Consider the following 26062-nt stretch of genomic DNA (forward strand, 5'->3'; position numbering starts at 1 on the left):
GGCTTATCTGAATAAGGGGACCTATTGAATCAGATTCAATCAGACCTATTGAATCAAAATCTGCATTTCAATGAGATTCTGACGTGATGTCTATGCACACTAAAGTTTGTGAAATATTGTTCTAGGGCAGAGTTAGGCAAACTTTTCTGCAAAGGATCAGAGAATAAACATTTCAGGCTGTGCACACAACCACTCAACTCGGCCATGGTAGTGCAGAAGCAGCCATGGACAATCTGTAAACACTGCTGTGTGTCTGTGTTCCAGTATGCTTCTTTCTGATACCTGGTGCAGGCTGGATTTGGCTCATGGGGCCGAGAGTCACAGGTTTATGATGTTACTGACACAAAGCAAACACCAGGTTCTTTCCCTTATGTCCCTTCTCTGCCCCTTCATACTCCTCTACCTTTGGATATCTACTTCCTTCTCCTTACATACCTCTTCCTCTTCCCTCAATTACAGCCCCTTTATGGCTGTGGAATCCCCACTCAGATTGAAAGACCCATTTCACATTCCACCTCTTTGGGCTTCCAATTTCTGCTTCCTCAGCATTAATTGGTCCTTCTTTGCGTTTCAAAATCCCTTTTCATGAACATCTAATGCAGCATTTGTACTTAACATCAAAAGTCTTTTTCTACTTATTTTTAAAAATTTTTTAAATAAATTTATTTTTTATTGGTGTTCAATTTGCCAACATACAGAATAACACCCAGTGCTCATCCCGTCAAGTGCCCCCCTCAGTGCCTGTCACCCATTCACCCCTACCCCCCGCCCTCCTCCCCTTCCACCACCCCTAGTTCATTTCCCAGAGTTAGGAGTCTTCATGTTCTGTTTCCCTTTCTGATATTTCCTACCCATTTCTTCTCCCTTCCTTTCTATTCCCTTTCACTATTATTTATATTCCCCAAATGAATGAGACCATATAATGCTTTCCTTCTCCGATTGACTTATTTCACTCAGCATAATACCCTCCAGTTCCATCCACGTTGAAGCAAATGGTGGGTATTTGTCATTTCTAATGGCTGAGTAATATTCCATTGTATACATCTTTTTCTACTTAAAGATTCTTATGCACTTACTTGTTTACATATCTTTCTCACTAAAATGCAATTTCCTTGAGAATAGGACTTTGTTTTATTAATATTTGCCTATCTGGTGCCCAGGTGCCCAGAACAGTGGCATAGTGTGTACCAAATACCTGTTTATGATCTTTTTCATCTCTGATCTGAACTGGTCTTACTTTGAGAAGTATATTTAGAATTAAACAGAAAAATGGCTGTAGAGGAGCTGCACAATTAGGGGAGTGCCAGGCACTCAACACAGAGAATTGGTCTGTGCCTGCCCTTAGGAGGAGATACCTGGATCCAACATGGCTTAGGACAATAGTGAAGAGCAAGAATGATAAGGAGCTTCAGGGGCATTTTGGTGACATAGGGGAAAGGAGCTGAACTACAAAACCTGCAATATTGAAACAAACCAGGCTTGCAATTCATTAATATACCCTGGGATTCCCCTTTATCAGGACTAAAATACTCACATCCTGTGTCCCCTACTTTCTGGCTTGTGTCAAGATACCAGGAAAATTGAGTAATGAAAAGGTTGCTTTAAGATGTACATGGAATGGGAGGAAATAAGTGAAATGGTAGGGGTGTGTGTGTGTGTGTGTGTGTGAGAGAGAGAGAGAGACACCTTTTTCTTAAAACTTTTTATTATGGAGGTTTTTAAACATCCAGTAAAAATGGAGTTCATAATATAAAAAACTCCCACATACCCATCATCCACTTTTAACATTTTCCAAGGTTCTTTTTTTCATCCCTCTATTTTTTTTTAAACTTAGGCTATTTTAAAACAAATCCAAGGTACTCTGTCATATTTCATGAATAAATACTGTAGTATGCACCTTGAGCGGATGCAAGTTTTCTTTTAATGTGCCCACAATACCTTTATGAATTTCCTAGCTTTGTGTAGTGATGACGCTTAAAGACAATGAAGAGGCAGTACCAACAAACACCTCTTGTATCTAGATTGTGGTTTTTAACTATCACTCCCCATGAGAAAGGAATGAGGGCTCCTCAGAGAGATGACAGATTCCAGGTCTAGGATGGGAAGAGCACAAGATGAACTAGAAACATCTTATTATGCCAGAAAGGAAGGATGCTCTCAGTATCTATTGAGGCCATTTCAAAAGGGATAGGAGGTAACTTGAAGGGTCTCCTACTTGTCAAAGATGTAATAATTAGAGCACCAAAGGGAATAATGATTACAAGGGATTGAGCACATTTGTAATTTTAAAACCCATGTGCTCCTAATGAAGAAAAACTTGCTGGCTATCAACTCATTATTCTGCAAATATGGAAATAAAATGAAAAATAATCAATCATATATCCTGCCTTTCATATACACACTCTATTTCAGGGTAACCAAATGTTTGATGAGGAAATATTTTTCTTTTCTTTTTTTTTGGTTGGGGGGTGGGCAGAGGGAGAAAGAGAGAGGGAATCTTAAACAGACTCCATGCCCAGCATGGAACCCAACTTGGGACTCGATCTCAAAATCATGAGATCATGACCTGAGCTGAAACCAAGAGTCAGATGCTTAACCAACTGAACCACCTAGGCACCCTGGGAACATTTTCTTTATAAAAAAATTCCAGCTAATAAAGGCAGAAGAAATGAAAGAGCTATAAAAGAACCATTTTCAACCTCTTATTAAATAGAAATTTAAGCAACAGTTATCAATGGGTTTTAAAATATTTAGGTATAAGATTGATTAAGAACTTCAGAATGGATGGATTAGGCTGACAATACCCAAGCCATTAATCAATATTAACCTCACTCAAAGCAGAACAACCAACATTATGACATCCACGATGTATTTTGGCAAAGAACTGAACCTGTAGCTAATCAAGGTGGTTTACAGGAAATATGAGGAATAGAGAAACATGTTAAATGGCACCATGACCATGAAATGAGCTACATCTAGATTGTGGGGAAGTCCAGAGATTAAATGACCTGATTACTTCCCTAGTGAATGGCAAGATAAAGGAGGGGATTGATGATGTGAATTAAAGGAGATTTTAAAAACTTATAAACCAAGTGCAATGTGAGGATCTCTTTTTGGGTCTTGATTAGAGACAATCAACTATAAAAAGCCATTTGTTAGATAATTAGGACATTTGAACCAAGTGAGGATCATTGAGGCATTTGGGAAAGGGATTTGAGACATGCAAATACCAGTGAATCAAGTGTCTGATCTTCAGAGTCATGTACCAACGTCCAGTAGCTCATAGTTTTGGATAAGTACTGACAAATTATTTTTATCTATCCCCCCCTCTTTTTTTTTTTGATCTAGCAGGCTATTCTGTTGGAAAACCTTTCTTCCTTCTTTGGTTTCAGCTTTCATAGTTACAATCATATGCCTTTGATTCCTCCGTGGGTTGACTGGATTTGGGTCTTTCTGTGTTTCCTTTTTTTTTTCCTTTCTGTTTCAACCACACATTTATTGATGGTCTCCTGAGATTTTGTGACCTCTCCTAAGTCACAAAGCCTAAGTTCATTCATTATAGATGATAATTATAGTGTTATTCCCAAGATAGTAATCTTATTTCCTGGGTCTGAAAACTAACTAATTTTCCTCATGCGCTGATGTTAGCACTTGTTTTTTAGAAAGAATTGAATTTTTAAAAAATCATCCCTTAGATGAAGGCTTTTAAAAGCTGATAAAAGTCAGCTTTCCAACTCATGCCAGTCCAAGGATTCCTGTCATGGAATGAGTCTGTGTAGTTCTTTACTGCTAGATGGAAATGCAAGTATGTGGTAGGGGAATGTATGTGTTAAGAGGATTACATATCATATATATTATGGGTTATGGAGCTTTTATGTACTTAGGAGGGGCGACTTAATGTTCTTCCACATACAAAGGAAGAGACGGAGGAGAATGCACATGGGTGTTTGTATGTGTGAAATTGTGGAAGTATCCACTGCAGATCCTTCAAATAAAATTCCCAAGGAATCAGGCTCCAGTGTTTTCTGGATAGTTATAATTTTGAACTTTTAGAGGCTGACATTTTCTAATAGAAATCATTCCTCCAAATTCCTTTCCAAAAAGGGGCTTGATAAAATCCCCTTGATGAAACATGTAATCATGCATTAATGAATCTTCCATTTAGATGAATTGAATATCAGGTTGTATAGCAACCATCTGAAAAAAAGGGATAAAAAATAATAAAAGCACATCAAAGACTCTGAATAGACAGAGCAGTGTGTTATTACCTACATGGGCTGCCAATGCCTCTGACATCTTATTGAAGAAAATGTGCATGTTTTCTTTGAGCCAATTAGAGATATTGTTGGTGCACAGGAAGTATTTGATTGGTTTTGTTTTTGTTTGCTTGTTTGTTACTGTGTCCCTGTTCAGCTATAGTGCTCATTCAGCCAACTAATTTGCTTCTTCTCTTTCATTCTATTCAACGAATGTACTGAGGACCTATTACTGGCACCTTGCCAGGCACTGTAGGGGCATATAAAGTATCAGCTTACAAAATAAGGTCTTATAAAGCCATCTTAGTCACCCTCTAAAACCCTAGCACTTTGGACCATGTCTGACACAGAGGGGGAGCTCAGGGACTATTTGTTAAAAGGTTCTGAGGCATTGTACCCAAGTTCCTTGCCTTTAAAATCTTCTGTGTTGGGGCAATATATTTACAAGTGCATATAACTAAAAATAGAATGCACTAAGTACTCTGAATAATATAATACAATGAAAAGAGCAGTTGACAGAGATGATGAAAGGAGAAATTCTGATCCAGAAGGATCTCACACAGGTGGTAATATTTTAAGAATACAGAGTATGAAGGTTATTTAGGCAGAGTAAACATTAACAAGGACCCTGTGGATGGCAGAAAGGAAGGTGTGTTTGCTACACAGTGAAGAGCCCAGCTTAGTTGGAATGTAGGGCATAGGGCTGAAACTCAGAGTTTAAGGGATGGGAGTTAGGGCTGGACCATCACATAGAATCGCAGTAGGACCATCACTATGGTATAGAAGGGCTAAACAAGAAGGTAGAGGTGCAATGTGTTGGGGATGGGGCTGGACCATTAGGGAGAGGTACAAGGGTTAAGATAGGCCTGGACTATTCAGCAGATGTCCAGGGAATATGAGGTAGAACTGGATTATTAGGTATATGATACAGGGGTGGGAAATGGGCTGGGCTATTAGATAGGAATTGTTGACGGAAGGACCTGGATGTCATACTGAATTTTTTCTTCATTCTGCATGCCCTGGGGAAGCACTGCCAGCTCCAAGCTGGGAATCTATCAATGGCCTGTGAATGTCTTTCATGGCTCAGAGTTTTACCTGAAGCACAATCATGGCCCAGAAGTGGATACAGATGATGAGGAGCATGTGGATGGCAGTGAGAAGAGACTTGGATGAAGAGGGGAGTATGCTGGACCCTCCCTCTAAATTATAAAGAGAATTAATGAGGACAAGTTACCCAAGACCTGGCCCCTAGCAGTGGGCAAGATGTAGACTACTCTCACCTAGAAGAGGTTTTATGGAGTGGATCTATGGATAGAATTGAAGTTCCTGGCTTTTGGTGAAGGGACTGCCAGCATATACTAATTTCTCTTTGTTCTAAATTAATAGAATGCCTGCCCATGGTCTAGATCCCAAACATATATTAAACGATCCATAGGTTTTCATAATGTGTTTCTAGTTCCCTGAATGGTCCTCTGGGAAAAGACAAGGAGGTGCCATTTGCTTTTTCAGGGTATTAAGAAGGCTTGTGATAACTTTCTTCTCTGTTCCCTTCCCTCACTCTTTCTTCCTGCTTCTTCCACTTTGTGTCTTTATTCAGTATATCCATTATCCATCCTCAGTGCTATTTTGGTGAAAATGATGGAAAGTCTTGATCTACACATCTTGATAGACTATATAGCATGTCTCCCACTCCCTCTTTGCTTCTTATGTCCTCTCCTCTACTTCTCTATTTAATTTGACATCTTTAGAAGTGTCTTTTCATAGAGAATTAATCTTTAGAGTTTAGGTTCAGATAGGATCATGAAAAACAAACAAAAAAGAGACAGTTGTCATTTCTTAAGGAATCATAGAGCTATGGTGTTAGAGGGGGTCCTTCCATGCACTGGTCAGCACCTGAACTTCTGATTCCTGCCAGAGAGTTAAGACCATTAATTGGTGTGAATATATGTCAATATTCCTCTGGAAACAAAGAGACCTGTCCCATACTTGTCCCAGACTGTCCCATAGCTTTACCCACATGAATGGTGGGCCCTTGTTCCCTCTTCCTTCCGTCCTCCAAAAAAATGACTTAAATGGAGTAGGTAACAAAAGGAGGGGAAGAAAACCCCACAACTTGTAGACCTATATCTCCCCATCTTGCAATCCAGGTTACTAGGACTTCAGAATTCTTACTATTGACAATGGAAGTGAATTCATATTTTGTGAAAAGCTGCTATATGCCAGGCATTGGAATAGGGCTCTGAAAATGGGCTGGGTCTCGAGTCAGGTTGCTGGGGTCAAAATTCTAAGTCCTCCATTTATAGTGATTTGTTGAACACTGAGCTAATTAATGTCTGGGGCCAGTCACTTGCCCTATCTGGACTTTAATCTCACCTGTCAAGTGGGGACAATAAATGAACTGGAATCATTATTGTTACTATGAAGGAAAATGAATTAATACAGGCTACGCAATTGAGAGAGCGTGGCAAATAGGAAGGGCTCAACAAGTATCTGCTAAATGACTTTTCCTTTAATCCTTGAAAGAGTCTGACCAGTTAGGTAATGTTATTTCCAGTTTGCAATGAATCCAGTAAGGTGCAGCTCTCCTCTGGCACCTTGCAGAAGCAGGCATTGAAGACCCCATCAGATACAAAAGGCATAGCCTGCCATTATGGTCAGAGAGCTGCACAGGGGTCACATGCCATGGACTTGGCTTCTGACCTCCAAACTGAATTGACCAGGGCACCACCAGTCAAATGCCCAGGACAGTGGTCAAAAGGGACCCTTGCCCAAACACACTGCAAAATCCACTTTGCTGGGGGCATAGCTGTTTATTTGTTTGTTTTCATCAGTGCCTGAAGCAGCTTAGCAGTCCTACAAATTACACTATTGGTAATTAGCTATGTGAGCCCAGAGAAGCCATGAAATCTCTCCTGGATTCTCGTCTCACTTCATCTGTGAAAGCTGGTAGTTAAACTGGATTACTTGCCACCCCCTTAAATTCTGTGATTCTCCAGCCTGTTACTTACATAAGTCAGGTTCTGTGCCTTTCAGGTTTATAACATGACTGCTCTGCTTGGGAGGGCTGTCCTCATAGAGGTCATCCGTTGTCCCCAGAATAGAGGACATTTGTGTCCTGTTCTCTCTCTCTCTCCTTCTCTTTCTATCTCTCTCTGGGTCATTATCTTCTTCTCTCTGTCTCTGTACCTCTCTCTTTTACTTTTTTCTCTCTCTCCTCTTTCTCTCCCCACCACCAGTTCCTAACCATTATCTAAGCTCAAGCCTTAGTAAACACAACAGGCGACTGGCGGGGTGGTGAGAGAAAGGAGGAGAAATGAAAGCATTTTGCAAAGTGGGACTCTAGCCCACTAACCCATAAGGGACCATGTGTTTCATTTGAAAGCTTTATTTTAGTTCAACAGCAGTAAAACACACAGAGACTAGTTTGGCACCTACGGGCCCCTTAACTCCCTAGCATACAATCCTGCAGAAAACAACTACCATCTATTGTTGGTGTTTCTTTTCTGTCACCAAAGCACTGAGTCTCTTTTCAGCAAGGCAACTTGCATAATGTTTTATTTGCAGAGGGAAGTTAGGCGACCTGCGGAGGCTCCTTAACCTTTGGGAACATAAATGGAACATTCTGAATACGCCTTCTCAATTACCCCATCTCAACCTGCAAAAACTGGCATGTGTGTGGGAGGAAAGAGGATTGTGCAGGCTGAGATTTTTAGGCAGCAATTCTTTCTGACATAAAGAATAAGAGTGCTGGGCTGTAGGGGAAGAATTCTTGAAACTTTTCCATTCTCTTCTGGGGAGAGAGGAAGCAACGAGAGAATTTCAGAAATATAAGGAACCAGTCCTATTTTTTAAAAAAATATTTATTATTTATTTATTTATTTATTTATTTATTTATTTATTTGAGAAAGAGAGAGAGAGAGGCAGAGGGAGAGGGAGAGGAAGAGAGAGAGAATGTCAAGCAGACTCCCCACTGAGCCTGGAGCCAGATGTGGGACTTGATCTCACAATCCTGAGATCATGACCTGAGTTGAAATCAAGAGTCAGACACTTAACCGACTGAGCCACTGGGGCACCTCATGTAAGGAACCAGTCGTTTACACAGGATATGGGTGGAGAGGTGGACAGAGAGGAAGAGGTTAGTTAAGATAGCCTGGAGTGAAGTCTAAAATATAATCAAAATATTTGTCTAACTTCTTCCCCTTACCAAGGAAAGCTTGGGTCCTATAATACATGAAATCTGTTTGCTTGATGTACCATTTGTTCTGGATGAGAGGAAGTGAGAACTTTAAGTCTGCAATCACAAACATCACCATCAGCTTGAATTACTTAGGCACAGTGAAAGTATAAACTCTTTGATATTGTTTATCGTAATGGTTCTTCCCTAAAACTGTTGCTTAGGCTGAGATTTGCTGGGTACCATGCCTATTCACAGATGGTGTAAGACATAATTGAAAGAGTTGTTTCTCTTTCCTGTATCCCTCTTTGAGTGAGAAAGAGAGTAATTTGGAGTCCCCTTCAGCTGTTCCTGTCAGAGAGTAGTGCCTTTCTTAGAGAAAGGAAAGCATCAAAAGTTCGAGTTCCCCCATTGAAGTTCGTTATGGAGTCACTTGTATTTTTTGAGGGGAGGACAGAATCATAAGGCTTTACAGCTGAAGGAATATATAACATCAAACCTCGCAAGCCAAAAATTAATCTCCCAAACCAGGGAGGCTAAGGATACTTGCTGGGACAATGTAACAAGTCCTCTGAAAGTGGAACTGTCCTGGAAAATCAAGACTTTAAAACTTTTAATTTTATAGCTTTGCAAACTATAATATTTGAATAGCACTGATAAGTAGAGAATGAGGAAGCCTCCATAATGACCCTTTAGGACTGCTTTGAACTACCGAACAACTAGCACAGGGCCTATGAGAGAAGTATACAAGGGTGCCCAGTAGAGAGAGTGAAAAGAGTGGGGAACTAAAGATGAAAAGAGCACAGAGAGAGGGACTAACTCACACATCTGGATCCATGAAGCAGTTATTTCAACACTAGCCTCACACTGGAATCTAGGTGGAAGGCAGCAGGCGTGACTCATCAAATCAACTCATCAGTATTAAAAGATATTATTTTGCTCCCGTGATACCATCACTGTCTAAGGATTTCACCAATCTGAAGCAGTAGTGTGAATATGAATGACATGATAGGTCGTCATTTCCTTCTCTCTCTCCCTACTCTTCCCCCAAGGTCATTGGCAAACTGTCCTTCTGCTAGAGTAAGTGACCAACTCTCCTGGTTTGTCCAGGCTGAGGAGTTTGCTGGAATGGGGAACATTTCAGTTTTAAAAGCTGGGACCAGTATTTGGGCAAATTAGGCTGCATCGTTCACCTGACCTCCTACCTGTTCTCCCCCTACTTCCTACTCTTGCCTACCCCTAGGTAGCACTAATATGCCAGCACTAACACACCAAATTCAGTTGTGCAGATAGAGAGGACGACTATTCAATCAATGACACAAAGCAGAAAGTCAGCAACAAAAAAGGCAGGTGACTATGAAAAGCTGGGCTATAGAAATCAAATCTGAAATCTTTTAAGCTACTGAGGAATCCCTCAATGGAAACCAAGTCCTATGTGCTAGTCTGTGTAGAGCTTCATGTTCATCTCTTGAGTTTTCATCTGATCTTTTCAAAATGACAAATTAGCTGAAGCAACTATTTCTTAGCCATTAAGACTCAGTGTTGAGGTATAATTCCTCTCTAAATTACATGGAGTTTGAAAGAACATCATCCTTTTGAACCAGCAGCATTGAAATCACCTGGGAATATGTGGGGCTAATTCTTAGGTTTCCCCCGCCTCTCCAGCAACTCAATTACATACTCTGAGGATGGGACTCAGGAATCTATATGTGGACAACTCCTTCAGGTGACCCCTCTTATACACGCAGCAAAAATTTGAGAAACAGTGAATTAATGTACCCACACCTTATCTTCCTTACTTGTGATGGACAGTCAGGGATTAGTAAGAATGCCCAAAGAATTCAGGCATTGAGCCTACATTACTACTCTATGTCAAGGACAGGAAAGTAAGAATCTTGGACATCCCCATCAACAGAAAATATTTCACATGGTACCAAATTCACGACACCTTAGCATCCTGTATGAAACTCAATGTTATCTTCTCTGCTCCTTGCTTACCTTGCCTAGATTTGCTACAAGTAAATTTCATAGATCATAAATTGCTACCGAACCAGTCTTCCCTGAACTGCCACTCAGCACCTGGCTGTCCCTGCAATTCTGCAGAATCAATTGAGCTTTATCTTTATTTTAGCATTACATTGAAGATATTTTATTATTTTAAGAGTGGGTAAAACATAACCATTGTTATGTGAACCATTTTGTGAAGAAGGTAAACAACCAAATCAATGATCATTTTATACTGTAAGATGAAACAGTGATTATTCAAACTTGACTTTCTAAACCTCATTTAGAAGACACACTTATTTCCTAAGGATGCTGTACTGGACTGTCCTTCTGTGGTCAGATCCTGCCTGCGGCTGTTGGCCTTCAAATGGGAAGAACTCTTTCCAGACATTTCATAATCTCTGGTCTTTACCGCCTTTCTTTTGGGTTAGTAAAAACAATGGTCATCTCACTATGTCAGTCTTATGGACTGAATGTTTGTATCCCTCCAAAACTCATATGCTAAAGTCCTAAACCCAATGTGATGGCAGTTGATGGGGGTACTATGGGGGTAAGCAGGTTTAGATGAGATCTTGAGAGTAGAACTCTTATGATAGGCTTAGTACCTTATAAGGAGAGGAAAGACCAGAGATCTCTTTCTCTCCATCATGGGAGGGCACACCAAGAAGATAGCCATCTGCAAGCCAAGAAGAGAGCCCTCACCAGGAACCAAACCTGCAGACACCTTGACCTTGGACTTCCCAGCCTCCAGATCTGCGTAATACACGTCTGTTGTTTAAGCCTCCGAATATATGATATTTTCTAGCAGCCTGAGATGGCTAATACATACAATAAAGATTCCAACTTCATAACTTCTCTCCCTACACTACTGGTTAGTAAATGATGCTGTAATTATCAAACTTTAGAATTCATGAAGCCCTTTCATGGATCATTGAGAGTCCCCATTTACTGGTGAAAAATTCAGGTTCTGGAAGCTGAAATGCCTTGCTCAGAGACACAACTGATGAGGAGTAGTCCTTAGATAGAATCCATGTCTTCCTTTTTTTTTTTTTTTAATTTATGATAGTCGCACAGAGAGAGAGAGAGAGAGAGAGAGAGGCAGAGACACAGGCAGAGGGAGAAGTAGGCTCCATGCACGGGGAGCCTGATGTGGGATTCGATCCCGGGTCTCCAGGACCGCGCCCTGGGCCAAAGGCAGGCGCTAAACTGCTGCGCCACCCAGGGATCCCGAATCCATGTCTTCCAAAGCAGAAACCATTGTTCTGTCCACTGCAACACAGTTGTCCCAATTGCACAGAGGTCTCCCTAGTCACAGCTAGGTATGAATGCGCTAATTTATATCTCAGCTTGCTCTGATTAATTGGTAATGGAAAGCACACAGAGATGTTCTTAGTCTCTCGAAGTCCCTAAGTTGTCCAGACATTATCAAACAAAGTGGAACCTTTTTAATTTCCTTTCTTCTTTTTTCTCAACCCTGCTAATTGCATTGGTGACCTTGTGCTGTATGATAATAATACAGCAGGAGTGTTGGCCTAGACAGTGTTGGACTTCTCAACAGCTGAGGGAGTGATAATAAGACACTGACCACCCCCCTTCCCTCTTGGGCTTGAAAGAGAGTAAGATACAGCCCTGGAACAATAAGCATCACTGTGATAAGTATCATTACTCCATCTGTGCTAGTGACCCTGATAAGGACACAGAGATGCATTTCTCTTTTTCTCACATTCTCCCAGTTCTGGTGATTTCCAGCTGACCTGGCTGTGACTCCACTGTATTTGATCTGTAGATTCCTCTCACCTTCACCTCCACCAACATATGAATCATTCTTAGCATAATATTTAACATATACGTAATTATATCTATTATATACTCTATTATATATTAGTATGTTTTTTATATATTAGTACATTATATACTAGTATATATGTTAGTATATGTCAATTACTATCTATATGTCCATAAAAAGTTTATGTAAAGTGTGTATATATATATACAGGTTCATGTATATTACAAATATATGTTTATATGTACATTATCCATTTATTTCAAATGTTAACTAAATCTGACATCATCAAAATTACCTATTGTAGTGTAGGGTCAGTTATGGGCTCTACTCAAATGTGCATCTGATTTCTAGCTTGCCAGAAGTGATGAGGTTATATTTCACGCTTATTATTTGTATAGTGGAAAGTATGACTAGTTATGAGTTTAAAGAAGAGCTAAAGAAAACAACCAAGAAAAACTTGGGTAAACTGGGTTTCCATAGCTGACATAAGTAAAACAGAGAGCACAACTGCCCTTCTTTTAAGAGGACCAAGCTCCTGTGTGCATTCAGCATGCTTATTCCTCTCAGAGCAGATGACCTCTTTGTCTACAATAGTGCAATGATGGGAAGTCACTAGGTAAAGCATTTACTACTCTGTTTCTTCTCTTCAACTCAATATATATTTCACTATAACACATGGCTAAGGGGTGTCTAGGTGGCTCAATTGGTTAAGTGTCTGCCTTAGGCTCAGGTCATGATTTCAGAGTCCTAGGATGGAGCCCTGCGTCGGGCTCCCTGCTCAGTGGGGTGTCCACTTCTCCCTCTGTCTCCTCTCCTCTGCTCATGTTCTGTCTCAGTCTCTTTGTCTCTCACTTGAATAAATAAAATAAAATCTTAAAAAAAAAAAGAACACATGACTAACACGCACGTTCCAAATTGAGGTTCGTGGATTAACTGTCCCAGCCTAAGGAAAGCTGGGAGATGCCATTATTATTCACACATGTTTCTTTAACAGGACCTGTGTGTAGTCTAAATGAGATCCAGATTTGCAGAACCTTACACACACTGCCTTTCGTCTTCTGAGCCGGAGACTTGGGTGACCATTTTTCAGCCTCTCCATGGGTCCTTTCTCTCAAGAAATCAGAGCCATGGCCATTTGCCTAACTCCTACACAAACAAAAATGTTTACATTTTGGAAATTCGTTTCTAATTTATTGAGGAAATAGTTTTTAGTCACCAGCATATCAAGAGTGTGTGAGATGTTTGGGGAAGAAAAGGCACAGCCCTGCAATGGCATTCTGTCTGTGGACCACATGCTTAGGGTAGCGACATTCTGAAAGTGGTCTAAAACTATAAATCTACTTTATAATGTTGCCTGCCTTGCCCAACAAAAGTGGTATAGTTTATGTAATATACCAGCAATTAATCTTGTAATTGTCAAGCAACCCTTACATCATAACCTTGGAACAACAGTGCACTTAAGATACCATTCTAAAGCCATGGTTGAGAATTTTTATAGAAAACCCAATGGTGCCTTATGGATGTTGAAACCTCTTAGCCCTAAAAGCCCTGTGTCTAATAATACCAGCAATGTTTAAAAGGTTCTCTCTGGAGAATTTCTTGTGCATTTGGAATTAACATCTGTTGTCCTTATGTATTAAGAGTCCATGTTAGTTAATGATGGTGAACATATTGGTTCTGGGCAAGTGTACAAAGATATGGTTAATGAGGCACCATCCATAACCACGAAAAGAGCTCAATCAGCATTTGTGGCCAAGCAGGCTCCTTGGATAATGGTCTAATTCTTAGCTCTGTTCCCTAAGACTGAACTTTGTACACAGGGCTCTGGAAGTGTGTTTGCTGCTACTGTAAAACAAATGAACAAACAAAAACCAAAAAACACCAAAAACCCTAGATTGCTACCTTCTCTCAATGCCTCTGGACTTTGGTCTACATAACACCCACCATGGTATCATGTTTAAATATCATTTAGTACACACTACTCATACAGTATAGAATTCCTGATACACTTGAAATATACAAGCCATGGCAAAGGCTTATCAGTATGTATAGAACAAGAAAGAAAAGCTATAAATTACTTATTTGTAATGGTTGTAAGTGTCATTCACTGATATAGATAGTGTAGGCTTGGGACAGTTCCTTCATGGTTATATACCAAGCACTATATATTTCAATAGGCAAAAAAGTATGTGTAGGTGGTAAATAAAAGAATAGCCAGTAACTTATGATGGTAGTGTCCAAAACTAGCAATTATTTTCATTAGCTCCTTTTTGTTTCCTGCCACATCTTATTAAGTCATTCTAGTGAAAGTGTTTGCATTTACTATAGTTCTTGGAGATATTTATTACTTCATAGGAAATTCTAAACTTGGAGTCTAACACCACAGGTTTTAGAATAAGCCAGCATCAAAAGTTGGCTGTGAGACTTATTAGTTGTGTGATCTTGAGTGAGTTATTTATTCTCTGAATCTCAGTTTCCTCCTTTATAAAATTATCATACAAATATTTACAACCTTATGCAGAAGGACTCCATAAAAGAATTCATGTAAAGCACTTAGCACTAGGTGGTTTCAACACTGTGTGAATGGTTGATACTTTAATATCCAGACTTTGATCTCCAAACTTAGCCACACACTTAGAAAGTATCTAAGGAAAGTATTGGTATTATCACTATTTGCCCTGTTGACAGATGAGAAAATAAGGCTTCAGTTGTGATTATCCAATACCCTGGGAAGTTATATATGTACCTGTAAATTCATGAATTACCTCAGCCTTCTAGGGGTATGATCACCATGAATTGACCTCCCCAAGCCTCATGGGCACTGGGGTCTTGACAAAGGGAATTTCTGTAATAAAAAGTATGATATCTAGACTCTTGGGGAATTCATCAATATTACTGTGAGGTCACTTTAAAAGGTCTTCCCAGTCCTTTCCTAAACTCATTGTGTGTTCTGTGTTGACTTCCATAACCTCCATTATTTCAACTCTCATATTGCATATCTCTTCCTCCACTCTACAGTAAATTTATTGAAATCAGATTGTATTTTTTAATCTTGGCCTCCCAAATGCATAAAACAGGAGCTGGCATGGAAGAAACATTCAATACTTGTCTGTTGAATGACTGCAATGACCTGACCAAGATTGCAGTGAATAAGTGGTGAATTCAGAACTTAACCCTAGATCTTGTGACTACACATCCCTTATTTTGTGTCCACAGAGTTTGGCTGAAGCGGGGTGATTGAATCTCATGTCTTAAGAGTGGGAGAATCATAACCAGTCCTAAGAGGCATTAACCCTGGTAAAAGGCTAAAAGATATGGTCTCAGGCTTTGGTGATATTAAAAAAACTCCAAACTATAAACTCATATTGTTAGCTGATTCAGTGTGATTATTTTTATCAGCAGCTGAGTAATATTTCTGCCTAGGAAAATGTTAGTATTTTTTTTTTTAATGAGCATGCAACTATGTTAATTTGGTTTTAAGTGCTCTAAGTGTAATTTATAGATCCTTTTTCTTAGGGTAACACTTGACCTAATTTTTATCTAAGCAATGAATTCCCATCTAATTGTGGCCCACAGGCAGGAAACAGCTAATAGGAAAAATAAATACAAGCATTCTGTGAATAAAGTCAGCATTTGATCTAGTTCGTACACAGAACTATTTACTGAGAACAGGAGATTGCTTTCCAGATTCTGTGTCTGGGAATTATACTTTTCTTAGTTGGCTACTTGCATCTGTTTGAAACACAGTACTTCACGAAGAGAGTAATCTTTGATTTCAACAGAGAATGAACAAGAAGAGGCCTCAATTTTCATGGGCTGAGAAAGATTCTGAGATTTCATTAATACCACATGATCCCTTTCCTGGTCCCATTGCTCAGGAGAGCACATTCTCTGTCTTTAGTCCTGAGCAAAGATGAGAACGCTCAGGGTGCTCCTGGCTTGTTTCTCAAGCAAAAAGGGGTTCCAAGAACTGGTTGAGGCAAAGTAGCTAAGGTGGGAGAATTTAGGATCTTGATAATGAGTCCTGATGATGGTTAGACTAAAGATGCAGCAGGAAGTAGGATTCTCTGTAACCACAGGGCTCTTGTATATGTGACTGATCACAAAGGAAGATTTGCTTTTGTTCTTGCAGTAGTCCTTTAGATAATTCAGGAAAGAGAGAATTTTTGGAATTAAACTTAAATAGACTGTGACCTAATGAATTGAAGAGACTAAACAATGATAGGTCCCCTGAGGACCCAAGAAGATAGGGCAGTAGTTGACTTCTGGTAGACTTTTCCACTGGTAGACTCCCTTAAAACCATCATCATCAAAATCATCAAAAATATATATATTGCCTTTGGTCACACTCTTATTCCAGTTTAGCAGCTTTCGATTGTGACTATTAATTTCAAGGTTTACTATGCTTTGGGCTGTACAGCTCTGGAATTAAGAGAAATCAGGAACTGACCGTAAGTCACTCTGCCAGGAAGTGACCAAAATGATAAATTCCTGACTTGTATTCCCATTCATTCACACATCAGATTGTTCTCATGTCGTTTGCAGATTCAGAGCCAAATTTCAAAACATAAGGTATTCAGGAAGTCCCTGGACAAAAGCCATCCATCACACAGTGACACTTCCATAGGTACACGACAAAGCGAATGTTTTATCAGGATTTCCAGGATTTGACAGAAACAAGTTAAATGCTAACAAGGTGCAAATATCCTCTGAGACAAGCAGGTCAACCAAAAATACATCCTATTAGCCTGGCCTACTACCCTACATCTGAGGAAATGAAACAAAAGAGAAACATATACATTTCCATGACAAAACTTTAAGTGGCTTTTGGAGGACCCTCGTGCTTGGCAGCTCTTTGGAGGAATGGGTGATTCTATTTATGGTTCTATTTTAAAGAAATTGATTAGATTAATATGTGTATTATTTTCTCCTTCCCAACATTTCCATTACCTCAGGAAAAAAAATTTCCTATGACATTGAAGGTCTTGAATAACATGACTCTAAGTTACTTTTGCCCCCATTTTATACATACCTCAGAACCCAGTCGCATGGGATCATCAACTCACAGAGTTCCACAGACACACACCATGTGCCTTTGCTCCTGTGCTGTCCCAGTAAGGAAGGTTTGTGCTCCAAAGTTGTCCCTGCTGACACCACAGTCATTCTATAAAGTCTTATTTGAATACTTTCTCCTCCAGGAAGCCTACTCTGTTTCAACCACTCAGAATAAATTGTCCTTTCTTTTCATTCTTTTACCACATTATTTGAATCTCTACTTACCATATATAAGCATATATATATATAAGCATATATATAAGTATGTGTGTATGTATATATATAACTGGAGTCATTATTGGTGATATGCCAATTGTGGTTAACGAATCAATCTCATCCCCTCTGCCAAATTTAATCAATGTCTTTTGCCTGCCCGGATGTTGTGTTGAGGATTCTGAAACTATGTCCACCAGTGGAGGGGGAGGGGGAATGTGATCAATTAATGGTGTCTGCAAGGAACAAGGACAGTGGTGACACCCTTGCCAGAGATTTGCCATTTCTGCAATGGACTAAACTTTTCAAGTGTTAGGATTATTTCTTATTTGATTTTTATACATTCTAAAGTGCGTTGTGTTTTTTTTTTCTTTACATTTAATAGGTGCTTACTATATGTCCTGTGCAATGGGCAGTGCCAGAGACTTAGGTTAAAAGGAAGGATGAATTGTTGATTATTCAAGATGTGATATGATAAAAAAAAAAAGGTTTCTGACAGAGACCAAGGATTGCCTGCCTAGAGGTTTTAGGACACACATTACAGCCCCTCTGTGTAGAATGTTTTATGTCCAGTGCTGTCAAAGCAACGTGACGCATTCGGTTACCTCTTGGTACTCTTCAGATCCAAGAGTCAATGATTTCTAGAGATTGTTACTATTTTAGCACGGATGGATAAGGAGTTTATATTCCAGAAGTAAGTTCTAGAAATTTTGCATATCATACCCTTAAGTCAGATTCTTCTGATTTCCCTTTGTAAGATTTTAATTATTTTCTATTGTTAGTTGGGTTGTTTTTACAGGGTTGTGTGAAGGGAAGGGAGAAAGGTATGAATCACCCCAGCTGTGGGCCATTGCCTGGCCATAGTTGGGTCATTGATACTTTAAATTGGCTTCATGAGAATTTCTCTTCAGGACCGTGGTCCTTCTTACCACATAATAGAACATACCCATAAGTGTTGTTCTTAAATAGTAGAACCAAAGCTCCTGAAATGCAGGACAAGAGAGGAAAACATTCAGCACAGCACTGCATAATTGTTTACAATTTTTCTTTTTTCTTTTAAGAAAATTTAGGGAGTGCCTGGATGGTTCACATGGTTAAGCATCTGCCTTCTGCTCAGGTCATAATCTCAGGGTCCTGGGATCTAGTCCTGCATCAGGCTCTTTGCTCAGCAGGGAGTCTGCTTCTCCCTCTGCTGTGTTCTCTCTGTCTCCCTGTCTCTTTCTCTCAAATGAATAAATAAAAAAAATCTTTTAAAAAATGAAAGAAAATTTAAGGTCTAAGTTCAAAATTCTTTAGTTATTAATAGGTATGTGGAATCTGTCAGACTATTAAGGTGATTTGGAAAATCAAAATAGAGCTATGTGAAATATATGATACTACTCAGTTCCTGAATCCTATGTTTAACTCATCTTTACCACCATGCCACATTATCTTATTGGATATGTGTGTAATTAATGATAAAATGGTATTTTTATTGCTTTAGACTGTTATTACTTATATCTGTCTTCTTCAGGAAATTTTTAGGGGGTTGACTAATTACAAGATTTGAGTATTCTTGTATTTCCTTGCAGTAATGTCTTCTAATGCCATTACAGTCCACCACTATTCCCAATGGTACTTTGTTTCCTTGTGTTACCTTATTAATGTCCTAGATTACTATTTAAATTTGTATCTATGTATCATCTTCCAAGCTTCTTGAGTTGACTATTTAAAATCCAAAGCTTATCTTGTATCCTTTTCATCTCTGGCTCAGCACCCACTTCCCTGGAACATGGTAAGTAGTCTCATTGATCAGTCCATTCAGGAACATGTTTACATGGATCTATTGCCTATGTATGAGTGTGGAATGATCATGTCCCAGTTTGTACAATCTGGGTAAGGAATAATGTTTTAGATGTGTGAACACACAAACTTTCGTAAAATTGGGAAGAATTATACTATATGGGTGTATTAAAACAGGGCATTGGAACACCGTTGTGGGTTTAATGATTTCCCCTCTGCAAAAACAAAACAAAACAAAACAAAACAAACAAACAAAAAAAAGATGTGTTGAAGTCCTAAATTCCAGCACCTCAGAATAGGATTTTTGCAGATTTAAGGAATTTAAAGTAAAGTTATTAGGATCAGTCCTAATCTGATATGACTGGTGTCCTTATAAGAAGTTAAAATTGTGATATAGACAAGCACAGTGGGGAGGTAATGTGAAGACACTGAAGAAAGACCACCACATGATGGGGTGATGTATCTACAGGCCAAGGAATGCCAAGGACTGCTAGCAAATACCACTAGCTGAAAGAGGCGAGGAAGGACCCTCCCATACAGTTGACAGAGAGATCACAGCCCTGCTGACAGCTTCACTTCAAACTGCTAGCCTCCAGAACTGTGAGACAATAAATTTCTATTGTCTTAAGTCACTCACTTCTTGGTACTTTGTTATGGCAGCTCACAGAAACTAATACAGATGCTGAATAAGGCTCTAGGCTCCTGGGAAATCCAAATGAGATCAAAAGAGATTTTTTTTCTACAAGGAGGACAAGTGATGGAGTAAGTTTCCCTTCTCCAGGCACTGTCATATAGGAGGAATGGCAAATCTATTTCATTCATTATGCAAAGTCGATTTACCAGGGGTGGCTGCCAGGAGCACAGGTTGGGAAGAATTTTGCATCTGTATCTGAACTTGGTGGAAAAAATACAAGCGTCTGTTAGCAGTAGCTGCAGTGAATGCAGAGGAAGAAGCAGGTATCAGGAGAATGCAACAGCAACCGTTATTCTAGTAGCTTCCTGAAGTTGAGAAGGAGGAAGGAAACCAGTGCAGGGTAGGCGTGGAGATAAGAAGGGGTAGTTGAGGTGAAGAAATAAAATTTGACTGAAGCAAAAGGCAAAATGAATCCTTGAGACTCCCAGTTCCAGTCCTGGCAGTCAAATCCTGTGACGTGCTGGGACAAGGGAAGCAGAAGATAAGATCCTCCCTAGATCTCAAAGCCAGTCCAGGAAAAAGAAGCAGGCTCTGATTTTTATAGAAGGAAGTCCCTAGGGAAATCTCAGGGACTAAGCAATTGACTCCTTCAATTTGAAGAAATGTACATTTATTTGTTTTTTGGAACCTTAAACCTCTTAACATAACTTTATGGCCAAGAACTATATTTCTGTTTTGTTTTTCAAATACTCATAGGAGTCCTGGGGACAGAAGAGGGAAGACCTTTTCTGCATTATTTTCTGATTATCTGAGAATGGGAAAGCCATTAAATACTGTACAGAATACAACATTTATGAACATGATTGTTGGTGTCCTAGCTGGTGCAATCTGAATGCTCCTAAGCCTCACCAGCTCTGGCAAAGCACTAGCAGTATCAGTAACAGCAAAATCTCAAAACCCACTGGCTCCTGCCCTTTCAACTCACATGGAGTCCTGGCCTTCACCTAAGCATCACTCTGTTATTTTTGAGTCCAAAGACTACCTCTCCCGCATGCTCACAGTCCAGCTGTCAGCTGCAGTGATGGGTGCTGTCGATTACATTCTTTCTCCTCAGATCTGACTCACAATCCATGTCTCCATTGGGTTTTGCCTATGGGCTCTCTCCACAAGGGGTTGCAGACCACCCATCATCTTCTTCATCCCGCTGCTCCCCCAGCTCAGGGAAACTCCCCTTCCGAGTAGGTGCAAGTGTTCTTATAAGTTGGTGCTTGTAGGTCTGGCTGACTGGGGTACCTTCTTGGGCCTGCACCCACAGAAACCTAAGTGCTTTATATAGTGGCTCTGCTGCCAAGTCTTCTAGAATTCCAAAGAGGGGTGAGGTTTTCCTAATAGGATCATTCTCTTACACACTCCCAGGGAGCTTCTGTTATTGCTCATAAGCTGAGAAACTGTAGCATCGAATTCAGTAGTTTCCTTACTGCCATACCGGGTGATTCCTGCTGGGGAGAAGTGGAATCCTCCTCAACCATTGTAGGGTGTTGCATTGTGCAGAATGAACAAAGCGTCATCTGCAGAGTAATTTGAGTTGTAGTAAGGAAGAAAATTACCTGCCTTTGAAATTCTAGATAGAATAATCATTGATAATTGGTGGTGGTCAGATTAAATGTGCTTTGAGAAAGGCAAAAAAAAAAAAAAAAAGTCTCCATTTCCTTGGCATTTTAGTGGTTCTCATGAATGTCTTGATTTTTCAGCTGTTAATCCAGACTCTTACAGCACTTTCTTTAAAAGAACAAAAAGAAAAAAAAAAAAAAAGAAAGATTTGCTTCCTTTAAATTGAGGTGGATTTCTCAAGGGAATTTATTTAGTGTTCTCTGATGGCAGAAAGCCATTTGAAAATAAGTTCAGAACCGGCAACCTAGCTATTTTTCTCACGTCTGCTTACGTTCCCATGTCTTGTCTTCAAAGTGATCAGTTACACTGAAATGTTTATCAGGATGTGCAACAGAAGCTATTAAATGTCCTTTAAAGTGAGCTAATCCTCAGGCATATTGCAAACCAATTGTCTTGAGAAACCTTTTTATCAAACTCCACTACCACTCTCCTTTCTAAATGAACTGCTATAAAATTTCCAAATAAACGTCTCCACCAGTTGCACTGAATTTTTAATTGAAATGAATTGGTGCCTTGATCCAGCCCAATGGAGCCTGAAGGAGCTTGGGAAAAGGAGATGGTAGGAAGAAAGAAACATGAAACAACCACCCTTATGTATATTAGTGTTTAGGTAAAAATCTTGCATATTTGAAATACATGTATGTATATTTATGTATGTTGGTAAGACTATAAGCAGAAAACAATGGGCATGACTTGGTCTTCCATCAGTAAGTGATTACTTCTGATAGTTAAAGGTCAAGATGTGAACACACAGGCCTAATCTCCATGTGGTTAGTTAATTTGATTCTATTTATAATGTGTTATTGGTCCAGCTTAAAGCTGTGGCTGGATTCACAAAAATCCAGGTGCACTGTTGCAAGGGTAACATTGAATTATTACGGCTCATTTATTATACTATTCCTTATGTATATAATGTACATATACTAGCATCACTCAATGATCAGCTGTTGTTCCCAGGAAACACTCTCCTAACCATGTCAAGATGAGGAGGTACATCAGAGCCTAAATAAAAAATAATATATGGGAAATTGCAAATAGTTTAAAACCCTCCGTTAAATGGTATCATTGAGAAATAAATTGTTTTAAAGAGGTAAATTTTGAGGAATGTTGTTTTGCTCCTTTAAACCCTCATTTTGTTTTTTTAAAATCAATTTTGGATGGAAATATCTCCAAATATATTAGGTATTTCCCAGCCTTTGGGAATAGAGTCTCCTGAATATAAAGCAACACTTTTTAAATAGCTTATTACTGGAATACTGTACCACTGAAACATCTTGGCATGTATTTTGTAAATTTTTTCTCTTCTTACTAGATGGCCTTAGAAGGGTGCTCTCATTGGGGTTTTATGGCTGTTTTCATATTTTTACCACTTCTCTCTGGGCTAATAGGTCCTAGCCATTATCAATATTAGTATTAATACTAACATTAATAGCAATAACTATATGTGTATATATTATTGATTCAGAGCTCTCCATTGATCTATACCTGCTAACACACACACACACACACACGGAGCACTGGTATTTTTGTTGTTGTTTGTTTTATTTTTTTTAAAAAGATTTTATTTATCTAAAAGAGAGAGAGTGCAAACATGAGCGGGGGAAGGGGCAGAGGAAGAAGCAGTCTCCCAGCTGAGTGGGGAGCTGGACATGGGTGGACTCAATCCTGGGACCCTAGGATTATGACCTGAGCCTAAGACGAACACTTAACCGACTGAGCCACCCAGGTGCCCCAAGTGATAACATTTTAAATTTCCATAGTTACAATATTTGTGTGGGGTTAATATTGTTAAATTAATTAAATAAGGAGGCCTTTAGACAAAGGTGGCTTTAATGTCTTAGTAGCCTAGTAAGCAAAATCAAACCTAAGCATGAAAAGCCTCAAGGTTAAAAAATTGAAACCTAAGAACAACCAACCAAAAATTGCCAACTGAGCTTTCTCAAATAATGCAACCCCTTACGTTTCTGCCAATCAAATAATTTCCTTACCCTGCCTCTGCTTCTTTGTAAAAGTTTTGTCCCTTGTTCCCTGTCACAGAGTGAGGACAGGTTTGTGTTGTCCAATTTGAATTGATTTTTGCTCAAGCAAGTTCTTAACATTTTTAATATGCCTCAGTTTATCTTTTAACAACACCATTTCAAAGGTTAACAAGCAAATGTATAACTGTAAAAAGCCTAAAAAAGCATCCAAAGCTCTTGCCCCATCTACACATAAGAAATCTGATTTTGATGAGTAAGCAACATCAGTGAGTGCCTTGTGCTCTGGACCTTAAACTCAGGGTCTACCCAAAGCTTTGTTCTAAAAGGGCACCTTGCCCATAGGGCACACTCACCTAGCAGTAGGGATCCTTAAATATGAAAGGAAATGGGACTTGTGAAAGCAGAGTCCTTAGAAACATTGCTATGTTGAGGGAAATTTGCAGTGTAATCCCAAAAGGAATATTTGACAGGTGGCATCAGAGTATTCCATTTCCATTGCATTTAAAATCTTAACATTTAAGAGGCACCCGGGTGGCTCAGTCAATTGGGTGTCAGACTCTTGATTTTAGGTCAGGTCATGGTGTCACTGTCATGAGGTGGAGCCCCATGTCCACTCTGTGCTGGGTGTGGAGACTGCTTAAGAGTCTCTCTCTCTCTCTCTCTCTCTCTCATGTTCTGCCCCTTCCCACATAATCACCCCTTCATGAGAGGTCTTTTTCTCTTAAAAAAAAAGAAAAAAAGAGCATAACATTTAAGATCTCTCTCTTCGATGTGAACATTTATCAATCCATTCCCTAGGCAGACATTTATTAAGCTCTTCCTATGTGCCAGGCAGTCCACCAGGTACATGCCCTGAACAACAGTCAAATACCAACATGATGGCTAAAGTCATCCTTCCAAAGGGAAGTCTTTATTCCATAGTGTTGAAATCTGTTTTATTTTTTTTAGAAATGGTTTCAAAATATTTCCTTTCCACAGTTCTTACTTTTGCTATCTGCAAACAAATTACATTTCAACTATTTACCTCATGGGCTTGATTTTGGAACATGAAGAGGAAGAGAGACATCTATGTTTAGCAAGTGCATGGGGTCTGCTCACAGCAAATTGTTTACTCTATCAGATGAAATTTTAAAGGCAATACGAGAGCTCTTTTAAATAAATCAACATTACTTTTGCAGAATCTAAGAGAATGCTGTCATTTGATGAGACAAATGCCCTTTTAAAAGGGATAAGATAACCTGCATCACAGGAACGCATGTGAACAATCCCGTAGCAGAGCCCACAGAAGGAATTTAATAAGCACAGAGATCGGGTGCTCCAACCTGTGGGGAGCATGCTAAATAGAAGCATTAACCTCAGGAGTTATCTTCCTTTCAGGCATATTTTTTTTATAAATAGTACACAACAGCCATATATATGATAATAATCTCAGCACATGAGAGTGTCTCTGTGCCCAGCAGAAATAGTAATCCTGGAGGTGAAATGCCTGCTGTGCCATGGATGACAATACTGCCATCTGATGCAGAAGGAATGCTCAGCATTAAGGGGATTCTTCACTGTGACATGTTTGTACTCCATTCCTTCCTCCCTGCAGAAGAATGAGCAAGTGCCTGGCAGCACAGACTAAAATACACAGGAGAGAATCGGGAAGGATTCACAAAACACCTGGTAGCATATGTGATGGGTAACACCTAAGTATCATGGGATCTGGTGAAGAAGAAAAGAGTCCAAAATAACTTACGGCGCTTCCTCACTTTCCCTATAGATCATGCAAAGATTTATAAGCACATCATGCACATAATCACACTGTAAATTTTTTAAAAAGTTTTGAAACATATAGACTCTAACACCCAGATGCAGTTGTGCATAACTATGCACACAAACATATACAAACACCACGCATACACCTGTTGTAGTTTTTTAAATTTGTGTCTTCAGAATCTTATTCTGGGGAGATTGCAACCAAGTGACCCTTTGTGCAACCAGGTGATTTGTGGCTGCCTGTTGCTGTTCAAGCTTTCACTGTACTTATTTGTTTCTACCATTAGAAGGCTGACATGGGAGAGAAGTTTCTCTTCTAGACCTGCAGATCCTTTAGCTGAGGTCCTGAACTCTCCTCCAAGACGTCTCTTCACCAATTTCGCCAGTGGTACCTTCTGCTGCTGTTTTCCCTACTTCTCTAATGCTTATTTCTTTCCTTAAATATTTCTCGAATCATTGCAGGCTCTACAAGACAGATATCCCCTCAAGTCCATTCAGTCTACAATACAGTGTTTCGTGTATGTTAATGACATTCTACTATTTCCTGAAGTTGATTACCGATATAGAAACTCCTAAGAAAAAGGACTTGGTCTGTACGCTTTACCTGAGTGGCCCAAATGCTTAGAACAACGTCTGTACCATCATCAAGAGCACCAAGACCTGTGCGCTTACCTACATGATTGCAGCTCCTCTTGGCTGGATGGTTGATTCTTAGTTGAAATTTAAACTTCATTTAATGTAAGAGGA

The 26062-nt window shown here is 39.5% G+C and overlaps 1 protein-coding gene and 1 long non-coding RNA gene across 6 annotated transcripts in view; one reads left to right on the forward strand and one right to left on the reverse strand.

Moving 5' to 3' along the window:
• PHACTR1 (phosphatase and actin regulator 1) overlaps positions 1-26062 on the reverse strand; it is a 555008-nt gene that overhangs the window by 388673 nt on the left and 140273 nt on the right. The window lies entirely within an intron of this gene.
• Positions 1-26062, forward strand: part of LOC140625995 (uncharacterized) — a 97737-nt gene that overhangs the window by 50449 nt on the left and 21226 nt on the right. The window lies entirely within an intron of this gene.

This window comes from Canis lupus, chromosome 37 (assembly GCF_048164855.1).
Source record: "Canis lupus baileyi chromosome 37, mCanLup2.hap1, whole genome shotgun sequence".
In the NCBI taxonomy this organism is placed as follows: Eukaryota; Metazoa; Chordata; class Mammalia; order Carnivora; family Canidae; genus Canis; species Canis lupus.